The sequence below is a fragment of the Saccopteryx bilineata genome, chromosome 5 (genome assembly GCF_036850765.1).
Source record: "Saccopteryx bilineata isolate mSacBil1 chromosome 5, mSacBil1_pri_phased_curated, whole genome shotgun sequence".
NCBI classification, from domain to species: Eukaryota; Metazoa; Chordata; class Mammalia; order Chiroptera; family Emballonuridae; genus Saccopteryx; species Saccopteryx bilineata.
This window is the reverse complement of record NC_089494.1, coordinates 143078447-143094876: the sequence shown is the minus strand read 5'-3', so window position 1 is coordinate 143094876 and position 16430 is coordinate 143078447. Positions and strand designations below refer to the sequence as shown.

Sequence of the window (16430 nt, the reverse complement as noted above, 5' to 3'; positions counted from 1 at the left end):
AAAGCTTTTTAATCCACTCGTCCTCTGATGGACACTTGGGCTGTTGCCAGATCTTCGCTATTGTGAACAATGCTGCCATAAACATGGGGGTGCATTTCTTCTTTTCAAACAGTGCTATGGTGTTCTTGGGGTATATTCCTAAAAGTGGGATAGCTGAGTCAAAAGGCAGTTTGATTTTCAATTTTTTGAGAAATCTCCATACTGTTTTCCACAGTGGCTGCACCAATCTGCATTCCCACCAGTAGTGCAGGAGGGTTCCCCTTTCTCCACATCCTCGCCAGCACTTATTCTGTGTTGTTTTGTTGATGAGCACCATTCTGACTGGTGTGAGGTGACATCTCATTGTGGTTTTAATTTGCATTTCTCTAATGAATAGTGATGTTGAACATTTTTTCATATGCCTATTGGCCATCTGTATGTCCTCTCTGGAGAAGTGTCTATTCATTTCTTTCAACCATTTTTTGATTGGATTGTTTGTCTTCCTAGTATTTCACAAGTTCTTTATAAATTTTGGTTATTAACCCCTTATCAGACATATTGTCAAATATGTTCTCCCATTGTGTAGTTTGTCTTTTTATTCTGTTATTGTCTTTAGCTGTGCAGAAGCTTTTTAGTTTGATATAGTCCCATTTGTTTATCCAGTCTTTTATTTCACTTGCCTGTGGAGATGAACCGGCAAATATATTGCTGTGAGAGATGTCAGAGAGCTTACTGCCTATGTTTTCTTCTAAGAAGCTTATGCTTTTACGGCTTACATTTAAGTCTTTTATCCATTTTGTTTATTTTTGTGACTGGTGTAAGTTGGTGGTCTAGTTTCATTTTTTTGCAGGTAGATGTCCAATTTTCCCAACACCATTTGTTGAAGAGGCTTTCTTTACTCCAATGTATGCTCTTACCTCTTTTGTCAAATATCAGTTGTCCATAAAAGTGTGGGTTTATTTCTGGGTTCTCAGTTCTGTTCCATTGATCTATATGCCTGTTCTTATGCCAGTACCAGGCTGTTTTGAGTACAATGGCCTTGTAGTATAACTTGATATCCGGAAGTGTGATACCTCCCACTTTATTCTTCCTTTTCAAACTTGCTGAGGCTATTCGTGTTCTCTTTTGGTTCCATAAAATTTTTTGGAATATGTGTTCTGTATCTTTGAAGTATGTCATTGGTATTTTAGTTGGTATTGCATTGAATTTATAGATTGCTTTGGGAAATATAGACATTTTAATGATGTTTATTCTTCCTAACCATGAGCATGGTATGTGCTTCCACTTGTTTGTATCTTCCTTGATTTCTTTTATTAATGTTTTATAATTTTCCGAGTATAAGTCTTTAATCTCCCTGGTTAAATTTATTCCTAGGTACTTTATTTTTTTGGTTGCAATGGTGAAGGGGATTGCTTTCTTAATTTCTCTTTCTGACAGTTCATTGTTAGTTATAAAAATGCCTCTTATTTCTGAGTATTAGTTTAATATCCTGCCACCTTGCTGAATTCATTTATCAGGTCCAGTAGTTTTTTGACTGAGACTTTAGGGTTTTCTATATACAATATCATATCATCTGCAAATAATGATAGTTTTACTTCTTCTTTTCCAATTTGGATGCCTTTTATTTCTTTTTCTTGTCTGATTGCTGTGGCTAAGACTTCCAGAACTATGTTGAATAAGAGCGTTTTTGATGTGGAGTGGTGCAATCCCATCATGCCTCAGATCAGTGACTGTGTTAGAGACTTCCCTATTATGTATATTGCATTAAAGGTTTTGATTTCTACACTATAAAATGGGGGCAGAATGGAAGCTTGCTCTCTTGGTTCCTGAGATTAGCATTAGAGAGGAGAGCAGAGAAAGGCCACGTGGAGGAGGTCTGGAGAAGCAGCCAAGATGGCAGAGTGCTGAATGTAAAGTCAGTTTGGGCAGAGTTTGTGCAGAGAGAAGGAAGGAGATGGGGAACAGAGGTGCATAAGTCTGGTGAGCTAGAAGAAACCTTTGATTCTAGGAAACTCGGATAAGTGAGTAGCTTTGTGAGCACTGAATGAGTGGGTTTTGGAGCCCAGTGTGTTTTTACTTGCCTGCCAAGTGCAAGCTAGGATTAAAGATGATGGCCCACCACTTTTTAGCTCCATTGTTTCTTTACTGACTGTCTGAATCCAATGCGAACCTGCATGGGCCAGGCTGCAGTGATGATGGTGGTCCTGGCTACTGGCTTCACATTTGGCGTAGTCTGTGGCAGGATTCGATACAGACTGACAAGGAGCCACCACCACCTTTGATCGGTGGAGTAGAGGACTGGCTAATGTTATGGTTCCCCATGGCTGTCCTTTTGGGGACCATAGGCTGGCTGACTTTTACAGCCATGTGTGAGGAAACCGAGAGCTCTGTGGAAGAGGCTGCCCCAGCCCTGCAAACCGAGCAGTGGAAAGAGCTGGAGCAAATGTGGGAGAAATACATGTTGACCCTGGAACAGAAGAAAGCACTGGAGGAAGAGGCAGACGAGGTTTGCGAGATTCGCCTGGAAAAGGAGCAGCTGCTGGAGGAGCATTCACAGGTTCGTGAGTTGCAGATTGCCCTGAACGTTGTGGAAAGCCAGCAGCGGTGGAAGGCCGGGCTGAGGCCAGAGCTGGAGCTGTAAGGCCTGCGGAGCAGAAGGCGGCAGCGGCCCAGGACTCAAGCCCGGTAGCGGAAGCTGATGTTTCCAGTTCCTCTTTGGAGGATGAGGAGAATCAGGCTGGAGTGGCGATCCACAGTCTCTAGAGGGTGAGAGCCCAGCAGCAAGGAATACTTACTATCTTACTATGTTCCTGGCAGGTCTGTGATTTTGGGACATAGGGGTGGGTGCCATCATGCTTTCCGGAGCAGAGATGGAAATGCTGACTGCCATTGCTATATGCTCCTCTTTGGGACAGTGTAAGACCTGCCAGGATGGCAGGAATGAGGGGAGTGGCTGAGGTCTCATATGCATGGACTGATTTCCTGGACTATGACCAAAGTGGGCACTGGCTCCTTTGTTGGATGGAGTCAGGGATTTTGGACAATGTGAAATACCCCGATGGGAGTGGAGGGCGGCTTTGATGGAAGCACTCCCCTGCCCTGGGAAGCTTTCCCATGGCTAAAAAGAAAGCCGAGGACATTTTGCACTTTGGGCAAAGTGCTCAGAGACTGGTGAAGTGTACCTTTGTGATTGTTTAAACTGTATGATTTGTGCCGTTGTAATTTGTGTAATGTGCCTAATTTCCTTGCACAGGGATGACGGTGGTGTAGATTGTGGGTAGTAAAGTGAACATAGGGGTGGATTGTTGGGCAGATAAAATATATTATGCTCACTTTGTTAAAGATGGTGCTGCCCACATGGAAGCCTGTCGCCCAGGTGATATTAATGTGTGTTGGGGGCGGGCTGAGGGCAGGCAGGATCCTTGTAGCCTGGGGCTTGGTTTTAGGTCTAAGCCTTTCCCACCATTTTTGATGTGGTGTGGTGCAATCCCATCATGCCTCAGATAAGTGACTGTGTTAGAGACTTCCTTATTATGTATATTGCATTAAAGGTTTTGATTTCTACACTATAAAATGGGGGCAGAATGGAAGCCTGCTCTCTCAGTTCCTGAGATTAGCTTTAGAATAGAGAGCAGAGAGGAGAGCAGAGAAAAGCCACATGGAGGGGGCCAGGAGAAGCAGCCAAGATGGCGGAGTGCTGAGTGAGAAGCCAGTTTGTGTAGAGTTTGTGCAGGAAGAAGGAAGGAGTTGGGGAACAGAGGTGAGTAAGTCTAGTGAGCTAGAAACCTTTGATTCTAGGAAACTCGGATAAGTGAGTAGCTTTGTGAGCACTGAATGAGTGGGTTTTGGAGCCCAGTGTGTGTTTTTACTTGCCCGTCGGGTGCAAACTAGGATTAAAGATGATGGCTCACCAGTTTTTGGCTTCATTGTTTCTTTATTGACTGTCCGAATCCAATGAGAACCTGCATGGGCCAGGCGGCTGTGATGGTGGCCTTGGCCACTGGCTTTACAGCCAATATCCCTGATGAACACAAGATGCTAAAATTCTCAACAAAATATTAGCAAACTGGATCCAGAAATACATGAAAAATATCATACAAATGATCAAATGGAATTTATTCTGGGGAGGCAAGGCAGGTACAACATTAACAAACCAATAAATGTGATTCATATAAACAAAATGAAGGATAAAAAACTCATGATTATATCAATAGATGCAGGAAATGCTTTTGCTCAAACCCAGCATCCATTTATGATCAAAACTCACAGCAAAGTGGTAATACAAAGAATATACCTCAATATTATAAAGGCCATATACAACAAATCGACAGTCAATATCATACTCAATCGGTAAAAGTTTAAAGCAATTCCCTTAAAATCAGGAACAAGACAGAGGTTTTCCCTTTCACCATTCTTATTCAACATAGTACTAGAAGTCCTGGTCATGGAAATAAGACAAAAAGAAGAAATAAAACACATCCAAATCAGATAAGAAGTAAAATGGTCATTATTTGCTGATGACAATACTGTATATAGAAAACCTTAAAGTTTCAAAGAACTACTAGACCTGATAAATGACTTAGGCAAGCTGACAGGATATAAAATTAATATTCAGAAATCAGTGGCATATTATATACCTATAATTCACTATCAGTAAGAGAAATTAAGGAAACAAGCCCCTTTATTATCACAAAAACAACAAAAAAGATCTAGGAATAAATTTAACCAAAGAGGTAAAAAAACTTGTACTCGAAAAATTATAAGACTTGAAAAAGAAATCGAGGAAAATACAAACAAGTGGAAGCATGTACTATGTTTATGGGTAGAAAGAATTAACATCATTAAAGTGTCCATCTGCTCAAATCTATACATTCGATTTAATTCCTATTAAAATACCAATAACATACTTCACAGATCTAGAATAAATATTCCAAAAATCTATCAGAACCAAAAGATAAGTCTCTGCATCTTGAAAATGAAGAACAAAGTGGGAGATAGCACACTTCCTGTCATCAAGCTATACTACAAGGCCATTGTAATCAAAACAGCCTGGTACTGTCATAAGAACAAGCATGAAGATCAATGTAAAAGAACAGAGAACCCAGAAATAAACCCACGCCTTTTTGGTCAATTGATATTTGACAAAGGAGGTAAGAGCATACAATGGAGTAAAGAAAGTCTTTAATAAATGATGTTGGGAAAATTGGACAAGTACATGCAGAAAAATGAAACTAGACCACCAACTTACACCATTCACAAACATAAACTCAAAATGAGTAAAAGACTTAATGTAAATCACAATGCCATTAAAATCTTGGAAGAAAACAGGCAGTAGACATTCAGATATCTCTTGTAGCAATATTTTTGCCAATATATCTCTACGAGCAGGTAAAATAAAGGACAAAATAAACAAATGGAACTATAATAAACTAAAAAGCATTTTGCGTAGCAAAAGACACCATTAACAAAATAAAAGGACAACCCACTCAATAGAACATATTTGCCAAAATGTCTGATAAGTGTTTAATAAACAAAATTTATAAAGAACTTCTAAAACTCAGGTGCAGAGACTGGAGAGGCTTCCCGCGTGCTCATGTGGAGGAGGAGCTGAGCCCAGTGGGGCGAGGTGCCCATGGGTGGGCGGAGCCTGGCAGGGCAGCCCAAGCCCTGGGTGGCGGAGCCGGGGAGGCAAGGAGTCTCCCATGCCAACAAGGGGCGGATCCCGGCGGGGTGCTCCGTGTGCCCATTGGGGGGGGAGGTGAAGCCCGGCAAGGCATCCCGAGCTGCAGCCCGCAAGCCTGCGCACCTGGTAGTGCCAGTGCCGAAGAGGCAGCGGTGGTGGCGGGCAGAAAGACCACACCTCATAAATAGAGAGGCCACACACACTGGCCAAGAGTAGATAAAAGCCAGCCTAGAAGTGCAGCTGATATTTACAACAGCATCAGGGCCCAGCAGAGGCAGTCACAAATTCTAGATTGCCTGTAGCTCCAAGAAGGTTGCTAAGGGCCAGTCATAGCAGTGACCCCCACTGGTCTGTACCAGGATCTGGCCAGGGAGGTCCAGGGCTGAAAAATTCAGCAGCCAGATACGAAGAACATCAGCTCAGGACCTAACTACCCTAGTTAAAGTTGTATCTTAAGGAAAGGCTCCTCACTCCTGACCCAGCTAAGGCATAGAAAACACTGACACAAAGAGCAAAAAGAGCAGTAGCAGCAGACAAGTAGCCCACAGTGGATTATAAATAATAGCAAAGGCCAACCCAAGAAGATCTGGAAACAACACAACTGAAAGCTGGAGCCAGACAATAACAACCCTATATTGAGCTAGCTATACAAACACTACATCCAAAGGAGCAGTCTGCACAAAAACAATATGGGAAGACAGAGAAACGCAATTCAAATGAATCAACAACAGAAATTCCCAGAAAAGAACTGATGAAATAGAAATAACCAAAGTAGAGTTTAGAATAATGATTGTTAGGATGCTCAAGGATATTAGAGCAACAATAGATGGACATAATGAGCACCTAAACAAAGAGATAGTAATCATCAAAAAGGACACTGAAATCATAAAAAAGAATCAGAAATGACAAACACAATATCAGAAATGAAGACTACACTAGAAGGAATTAAAAGCAGGCTGGATAAAGCAGCGGTTCAAATCAGCAACTCGGTCACATGCTGCCTATAAGAGACTCACCTGAGAACAAAAGAAACACATAGACTGAGAGTGATGGGATGGAGAAAAGTATTTCACACAAACAGAAAGGAAAAAAACACTGGGGCAACAATACTTATATCAGACAAAATAGACTTTAAAACAAAGGCTACAGTAAGGGATAAAGAAGGTCACTACATACTTATAAAGAGAACACTCCAAAAGGAAAATATAACCATTATAAATATCTATGCACCTAATATAGGAGCACCTAAATATATAAAGCAGATTTTGATGGACATATAGGGCGAAATCAACAGCAATACTTTAATAGTAGAGGAATTTAATTCCCCACTAATATCAATAGAGATTCTCAAGAAAGAATATAAACAAAGAAACAGTAGACTTAAAGGATACAGTAGATCAACTGGATTTAATAGATATTTTCAGAACTTTTCACCCTAAAGCAGCAGAATATAAATTCTTTTCAAGTACTCAGGGTACATTATCTAGGATAGACCACATGTTAGGACACAAAATGAGTCTCAATAAATTTAAGAAGATTGAAATTATATCAAGCATCTTCTCTGATCACAATAGCATGGAACTAGAAATCAAATACAATAGAAAAACTGAAAAACATTCAAACACTTGGAAACTAAATAGTATGTTATTAAATAACAAATGGGTTAACAATGAAATCAAGGAAGAAATAAAAAATTTCCTTGAAACAAATGAAAATGAACATACAACAATTCAAAATTTATGGGACGCAGCAAAAGCAGTCCTGAGAGAGAAGTTCATAGGATTACACGTGTACCTTAAAAAGCAAGAAAAAGCTCAAATAAATAAATAAATAAATAAATAAAAAGCAAGAAAAAGCTCAAATAAACAACTTAACCCTGCATCTAAAAGAACTAGAAAAAGAACAGCAAGTAAAGCCCAGAGGAAGTAGAAAGAAGAAAATAATAAAGATCAGAGTGGAAATAAATGATATAAAGGCTAAAAAAACAATACAGAAGATCAATGAAACCACCAGCCGGTTCTCTCAAAAGGTAAACAGATTGATGAACCTTTAACCAAACTCACCAAGAAAAGAAGAAAGAGGACTCAAATAAATAAAATTAGAAAGGAGAGTGGAGAAGTTAACAACTGACACAGCAGAAATACAAAGGAGTGTAAGAAAATACTATGAAGAACTGTATGCCAAAAAATTAGACAACCTAGGTGAAATGGACAAATTCCTTGAAACATATAACCTTTCAAAAATCAATCTGGAAGAATCAGAAAACCTAAACAACCGATTACAACAAATGAGATTAAAATAGTTATCAAGAAATTCACACCAAACAAAAGTCCTGGGCCTTATGGCTTCACAGGCGAATTCTACCAAATATTCAAAGAAGGACTAACTCCTATCCTCCTTAACTATTTCAAAAAAATTCAAGAGGAGGAAAGACTTCCTAGCTCCTTTTATCAGGAGAGCATAATCCTAATTCCAAAACCAGGCAAAGACAATACAAAGAAAAAAAACTATAGGCCAATATTCCTGATAAATTTAGATGCTAAAATTCTCAACAAAATATTAGCAAACTGAATTGAGCAATACATAAAAAAAACATACATCATGATCAAGTGGGATTTATTCTATGGAGGAAAGGCTGGTACAATATTCACAAATCAATCAATGTGATTCATCATATAAACAAAAGGAAGGAGAAAAATCACGATAGTATCAATAGATGCAGAAAAAGCATTTGATAAAATCCAGCACCCATTTATGATCAAAACTCTCAGCAAAGTGGGAATACAGGAACATATCTCAACATGATAAAGGCCATGTATGACAAACCCACAGCCAACATCATAATCAATGGGCAAAAATTAAAAGTAATCCCCTTAAAATCAGGAACAAGGCAGGGGTGCCCCCATTCATTACTTGTATTCAACATAGTTCTGGAAATCCTAGCCACAGCAATCAGACAAGAAAAAGAAATAAAAGGCATCCAAATTAGAAAAGAAGTAAAGTTATCATTATTTGCTGACGATATGATACCGTAAATCAGTGTTTCCCAATGTGGGGCCTATGCCCCACAGGGGGTCAATTTGATAGTTAAGGGGGGCAATTTGAAAATGGACTTGACACAACTTTAACTCTTTCGCCCCGGGCCATTTAAATGCAATGCTAGATATCGGTGCCAAATTTAACAAAAAATGCAATTCTTAAATAATTGCGGTAAATAATTATTAAGTATAATTTCGTTTGACGAGACCAAAATATCAACTGGGTGATTGGCGTCGTCAAGTAAACTTCGTCCTGGGTTCACCGCGGAATGTGCCGTCTGCCGCGGGGAACCCCGGACATTTTAAAAACTTGCTAAACGCAGTTATTCTCACCTAATTGGCCCATCGCAACTTCTGTAGTGTTTTACATCATTCAGTTGGTGTTAATTTGAAATAAGTGTCAGTCAAAACTGTTGTAAAAGCTCGTTGATTTAATAAATATACATATATATTGCATAGATATAATTGGTAAGTATTTAATTTTATTTTTACCAATATTAAACTCTTTATTAAGTACTTCTTGCATCGGGGCTGGAAAGCAATAATATTTTATAACTATTATTGGGGCTATAATAGTGCATGCACGATAATTTTAATTTTAGAAGCATAACTTTCCAGAAAATTTTGTCAAGTGGAAAAAATATAGATACCTTTTGATTTGCAGTGGTAGTGTAGTAAATGTGTTATATACATTTAAATAAATATGAATTTTTAGTATACGTTTACTCTATGTGACATAGAGTATATTTTAACACATATTTTAATATTAGTTTTTAATTGATTTTATTTTTATTATAGCCCATAGTAAAATGAGTGGTGCAAGCAAGAAAAAAACTCGTCAATATTAGGAGGAATATTTAAAATTTGGGTTCATACCCGCTCGCTGTTCACGATGAGCGGATTCCTTTTTGTCTTTTATGCCAGCAATGCTTGACCAACAAATCAATGAAACGAGGTCGTCTTGAGGCGCATTTGAAGGCGAAACATAGTGCTCATATTAATTCAGATTTGAGTTACTTTAAAACTTTAAAGAAAAATTTTGAAAAAAGAATAACATTAAAGTCTCTATTTACTGCTCATACTTCAACTAATTAATTGTGTTCTTGAGGCTAGTTATCAAATTTCTTTATTCATCGCTAAAACTGGAGAAAATCACACTATAGGAGAGAATTGAATAAAACCGTCAATATCAGCATTTCTTAAAACAGTTCTTGAAAAAGATGACAAAGATGTAAAAGCTATGCCACTCAGTAACAATTCTGGTAGCAGAAGAATAGACGAAATGAGTGAGGATATTGAAAAACAACTTATTGAGAAGCTGAAAACAAGAAAATTCTCCTTGCAAATGGATGAATTAACTTTGAGAGACAGTGAGGCAGTATTGATAACTTACGTAAGATATATTGATAAAGGACATTTTGCTGAAGAAATGTTGTTCTGTAAAAGATTAGAAAGTACCACTACCTCCAAAGATATATATAATAAGCTCAAAAACTACTTAGATGTCCATGATATACCAATGAAAAATATAACATCTTGTGCTGCACATGGTGCTCCCAATATGATGGGCAAGAAAAATGGCTGCTTAAAATTGATGAAAGATGCAAATCCAGAAATGATTCTTGTGCATTGTGTTATTCACAGGGAAAACTTGGTAGCTAAAAACATCTTGCCTGTTCTGAATGAAGTATTACATACAGTAATAAAGTGTGTTAATGCTATTAAAGCTAGTGCCAAATGTGAGCGTCTTTTCAAGCTATTTTGTGAAGAACAAAATGAAGACCATGCGAGACTTTTCCTTCATACTGAAGTAAGATGGCTATCTAAAGGAAACTGTTTGAAAAGATTTATGGAACTGTTTGATACTCTTAGTGATTTTTTAAGCGAAGAACCTGAAAGGAAGTATCTGTTAACAATAGATGGTAAAGCATTTGTGAGTTATTTAGCCGATATCTTTGAAAAACTAACTATATTAGATAAGCAACTTCAAGGAACAAATAAAACTCTTGTCGATGCAAAAGCAAAGATATTTGGTTTCATTACCAATATTGAGTTATGTCAGAAACATATTAACAACAAAAACTTTAAACAGTTTCATTGGCTCCAAAAATGTGAAGTAACTGATACTGCTTTACTTGTTATTGTCAATCATTTGAATATTCTATCGGCTGATTTAAAAGAAAGATTTTCTGATTTAAAACAAATTGATTTCCCAACATGGATGATGCAGCCAATGTTAGTGGATTTGTCTGATATATCAAATATGTAGTATCAAGAAGAACTCGCAGAATTGCAAAATGATGAGTCAGTTAAAACTTTATTTAATATCAAAGGAGCGATGGCATGGCTTTGTGAGGAAAGAGAAATCAAATACCCAAATTCAACCAAATGTGCAAGAAAACTATTGCTACCGTTTCCATCTTCATTTTTAGCTGAATGTGGATTTAGTGCTGTAAATGATTTACTGGTAAAAAAAAGAAATCGGCTGGATATAACACAATGTGGAGACTTGAGACACAATGTGGAGACTTGAGACTAAAGCTAACCAAACTGGAACCTAATATAAAATCTCTGTGCAGCAAGCATCAAGCACAAGGATCACACTAAATTAAAATAATAAATTAATATAGAAAAATCTGTATTAAAATTATTTGGAATTTAAATTTCTGGTTTTCATTATATGTTTTGAAATTTTACTTAATGTGTTTTGTTAACAATTTCATAGTGATTTCTTCCTAGAACCTATCATTTATGTTTATTAAATGAACAAATCAATTTTTTAATGTTAAAAATTATGTATGTTACATAGGGGGGGACATAAAACTTTTAGAAAGGTTAAGGTGGGGCACGGCACAAAAAAGGTTGGGAAACACTGTCGTAAATAGAAAACCCTAAAGTCTCAGTCAAAAAACTACTGGACCTGATAAATGAATTCAGCAAGGTAGCAGTATATAAAATTAATATTCAGAAATCAGAGGCATTTTTATACACAGTGATGAACTGTCTGAAAGAGAAATTAAGGAAACAATCCCCTTCACTATTGCAACAAAAATAATAATGAACCTAGGAGTTAATTTAACTAAGGAGGTTAAAGACTTGTACTTGGAAAATTATAAAACATTAGAAAAAGAAATCAAGGAAGATTCAAAGAAGTGGAAGCATATACCATGTTCATGGATAGGAAGAGTAAACATCATTAAAATGTCTATTTTACCCAAAGTAATTTATAAATTCAATGCAATTCTTATTAAAATACTAATGTCATACTTCAAAGATAAGAACCAAGTATTCCAAAAATTTATATGGAACCAAAAAGAAACATGAATAGCCTCAGCAATCTTGAAAAAGAGAAATAAAGTGGGTGGTATCACACTTCCTGATATCAAGTTGTACTACAAGGCCACTGTACTCAAAACAGCCTGGTACTGGCATAAGAATAGGCATATAGATCAATGGAACAGAACAGAGAACCCAGAAATAAACCCACACCTTTATGGACTATTAATATTTGACAAAGGAGGTAAGAGCATACAATGGAATAAAGACAGTCTCTTTAACAAATGGTGTTGGGAAAACTGGACAGGTATTTGCAAAAAATGAAACTAGACCACCAACTTACACCAATCACAAAATAAACTCAAAATGGATAAAAAAGTTAAATATAAGTCATGAAACCATAATCATCCTAGAAGAAAACATAGGCAGAAAGCTCTTTGACAACTCTCGCAGCAATATATTAGCTGATTTTTCTCCACAGGCAGTGAAATAAAGGACAAGATGAACAAATGGGACTTTATCAAAATTAAAAGCTTTTGCACAGCTAAAGACAATATGAACACAATAAAAACAAAAACCACACAATGGCAGAACATATTTGATAATATGTCTGATAAGGGGTTAATACCAAAATTTATAAAGAACTTGTAAAAGTCAATACCAGGAAGATAAACAATCTAATCAAAAAATGGGCAAATCAAACAATAGAGTCTTCTCCAAAAAGGACACACAGATGGCCAATAGGCATATGAAAAAATGTTCAGCATCACTAATCATTTGAGAAGTGCAAATGAAAACCACAATTAGATACCATCTCACACCAGTCAGAATGGCGCTCATTAACAAAACAACACATAATAAGTGCCAATGAGGGTGTGGAGAAAAGGGAACCTTCCTGCACTGCTGGTGGGAATGCAGACTGGTGCAGCCACTGTGGAAAACAGTATGGAGATTCCTCCAAAAATTAAAAATGAAACTGCCTTTTGACCCAGCTATCCCACTTTTAGAAATACAGTGTGTCCATAAAGTCATGGTGCACTTTTGACCGGTCACAGGAAAGCAACAAAAGATGACAGAAATGTAAAAAGTTTGTACCAAATAAAAGGAAAAATCTCCCAGTTTCATACCTATTCAGTGCAGTTCGATGTGGGCTCATGCACAGATTTTTTAGGGCTCCTTAGGTAGCTATCCCGTATAGCCTCTACAGACTCATCACTGACTGATGGCCTACCAGAACGGGGTTTCTCCACCAAACTGCCGGTTTCCTTCAACTGCTTATCCCACTGAGTAATGTTATTCTTATGTGGTGGTGCTTCGTTATAAACGCGCCGATATTCACGTTGCACTTTGGTCACAGATTTGAATTTAGCGAGCCACAGAACACACTGAACTTTCCTCTGTACCATCCACATCTCGACTGGCATGGCTGTGGGTTGCTCTGCTGTATACACAGTGTTAAGTCATCATCTGTGCATGCGCACATGCTGCCACATCATCCTACAGAAACTGAGAGGGTTTTCCTTTTATTTGGTGCAGATTTCACATTTCTATCATCTTTTGTTGCTTTCCTGTGACTGGTCAAAGGTGCACCATGACTTTCCGGACACACTATATATCCTAAGAATACCAAATCACTGGTTCAAAAGAAGACATGCATCCCCATATTTATTGCAGCATTGCTTACAATAGTCAAGATCTGGAAACAGCCCAAGTGTCCATCAGTGGATTAAAAAGCTGTAGTACATATACAAAATGGAATATTATGCAGCTGTGAAAAAGAAGGAAATCTTACCTTTTGCGACAACATGGATGGACCTGGAAACTATTACGTTAAGTGAAATAAGCCAGGCAGAGAAAGAAAAATATCATATGACCTCACTCATTTTAGCAATCTAATGAACAATGTGAACTGAGGAATGGAATAGAGGCAGAGGCGGGATCAAAGAGACCAGAGGGAAAGCGGACAGAGGGAAAGGGGATGAGAAGACGGGATCAGAGAAGGGCAAGAGATTGGTGAAATTATATATACATAACACAGCATTATAGAGAGCAGGAAAGCAAATACTGGAGGGAACAGGGAAGAGCATTGGAGGGAAGGGGGCAAAGGGGATGTTGTGGGAAACACGGGGTGGGGGGATGTATTCAGTGGGACACTTGAATCTAGGTAAACACAATAAATTAAAATCAATAAATAAAAAAAGAGAATTTCTAAAACTGAACACCAACTAGGTAAACAATCCAATTAAAAAGTGGGCGAAGGACCTAAAAAGACAATTCTCTAAACAGGACTAATAGGCATCTGCAAAAATACGCAATATAACTTATTATTAGAGAATTGTAAATTAAAACCACAATAAGATATCACCTCACACTTGCCAGAATGGATCTCATTAACAAATCAACAAGCAAATGCTGGTATGGGTGTAAAGAAAAGGGAACCCTCTTGCATTGCTGGTTGGAATGCAGACTTGTGCAGTCACTGTGGAAAACAATATGGCTCTTCCTCAAAAAACTGAAAATGAAACTACTGTATGACCCAGCTATCCCACTTTTAGAATTATTGTATATCCTAAGAATCCCAAAACACTAATTCAAAAGATATACACCGTATGTTCATTGCAGCATTGTTTACAATAGCCAAGATCTGGAAACAGCCAAGTGTCTATCAGTGGACGAGTGGATAAAAAAGCGGTGGTACATTTACAGAATGGAATACTACATGGCCATCAAAAAGGAAAATCTTACCTTTTGTGACAGCAGGGATGGACCAGGAGATTATTATGCTAAGTGAAATAAGCTAGGCATAAGAAGAAAAATACTATATGATCTCACTTATGCACGAAATCTAATGAAAACAATAAACCGAGAAACAAAATAGAAACAGACGCAAGGTCAAAGGGAACAAATGGATAGCTGTTAGAGGGTAGGGGGAAGAGGGGTTGGGATCAAAAGTGAATAGATCAGCCAAATCATTCATATATATATATATATATATATATATATATATATATATGACACATATATATAGACAACAGGGTAGCAAGTCCTAGAGAGAAAGGGGAAATGAAAGTGGGGGGGCAAGGGTGGTGAAAATGAAATGGAAAGAGACTGTGCATGGGGCACAATGTGGCAGGTTGAGGGTGTTATACCTAGTGGGACACTTGAAACCATGCCAACAAAATAAATTAAAAATAAATATTAAAAAAAGAAAATACTAAGGTAAAAAATGGAACGCAGAGTTTCTAAAGAAACTAAAGAATTTTTGTAACATTCCTTATCTTTTTAAGTTTTCTACAAGTGTATGATTAGGCTAACTAAACGCATATCTGTTAAGTCTAGCTACTACAGGCAGATAATTTAAAATAATTTGTAAATTAAGCCATTTTAATATATTTGTGTTTTTGCAAATTATTCTGAATGCTAACCAAGAAATATATATATTAATTTTACCAAATAAACTTTGTTTCAAATGACTTAGATTAAAATTACAAAAGAAGTGTTTCAGATTGACAGTTTATGTGGTGTTTTATTTATAGTGTCATTTGCCTATATTTTTAAATTCATCTACACTTTGGTTTTCTTATTGTATAGATTCTAAAGCTGGCAAAAAGTAACCACTCAAAATCACATAGAAAAATAAGTCCCAAAATCTTGTTCTGTCTCATCTTCTCATTAAAAACAAAACAGAACAGTATGACAAATATAGTTACCATCTCTTTTACTAAGTCTTACATATATACCATACGAGGATTGTAGATTTTTATTAAAATGAACAATATAATATGCTAAACAACTTAAAAACAAAAGCTTTTAAATTACCAAGATACTTCAATTTTCTCTATTAACTATAACAAAAATATATGATTCTGTAAGTAATAAGTATTAAGATAAACTATTTTGATGGAAGACTAGTAAATAATTTCTCAAAGGTTAGGAAAAACATATTAGTGACCTTTAGTCATTTTCCCCTCAAATACAAATTTTTTGTTATGAGAAAATAAAAGAATAAAATGCAAAGTTGGAGTCATTCATTGCCTCAATTAGGATAAACAGCTCTGATATATAAAAAATAATGTGGGTAGAGCTGGGTAAAAATTATCTGGCTCTCTGGCTTTATCTAAACATTTATTTTCTGAAATGAAATATTTCTTCCCAAAATTACACCTTCAAAGAAACTCAAAATTTGCACACTCAAATTATTACATATACTTTCATATATTATGTTTATGTGTTGGGAATTTTCTAACCAGATGCAGTAATTAAAATTAGCAATGCAAAAATTTAATAAAATATGTTTTGGTATGTTAACTATAAAAAATAACAGGCTGTCATATATACACAACTGTATCCACATTCTACTGTTTGATCTAGACTAGCACAGAAACTTTGATTACTAATATAAGACAGAATCTCCTCACTCAAATTGCCAATAAAATGGAAAACTATATTTTGCA

General features: G+C 36.8%; 1 protein-coding gene across 1 annotated transcript in view; it reads right to left on the bottom strand.

Annotated features, from left to right (window-relative positions):
- The window catches only part of DNAJC1 (DnaJ heat shock protein family (Hsp40) member C1), a 241089-nt gene that overhangs the window by 107871 nt on the left and 116788 nt on the right, over positions 1-16430 (bottom strand). The window lies entirely within an intron of this gene.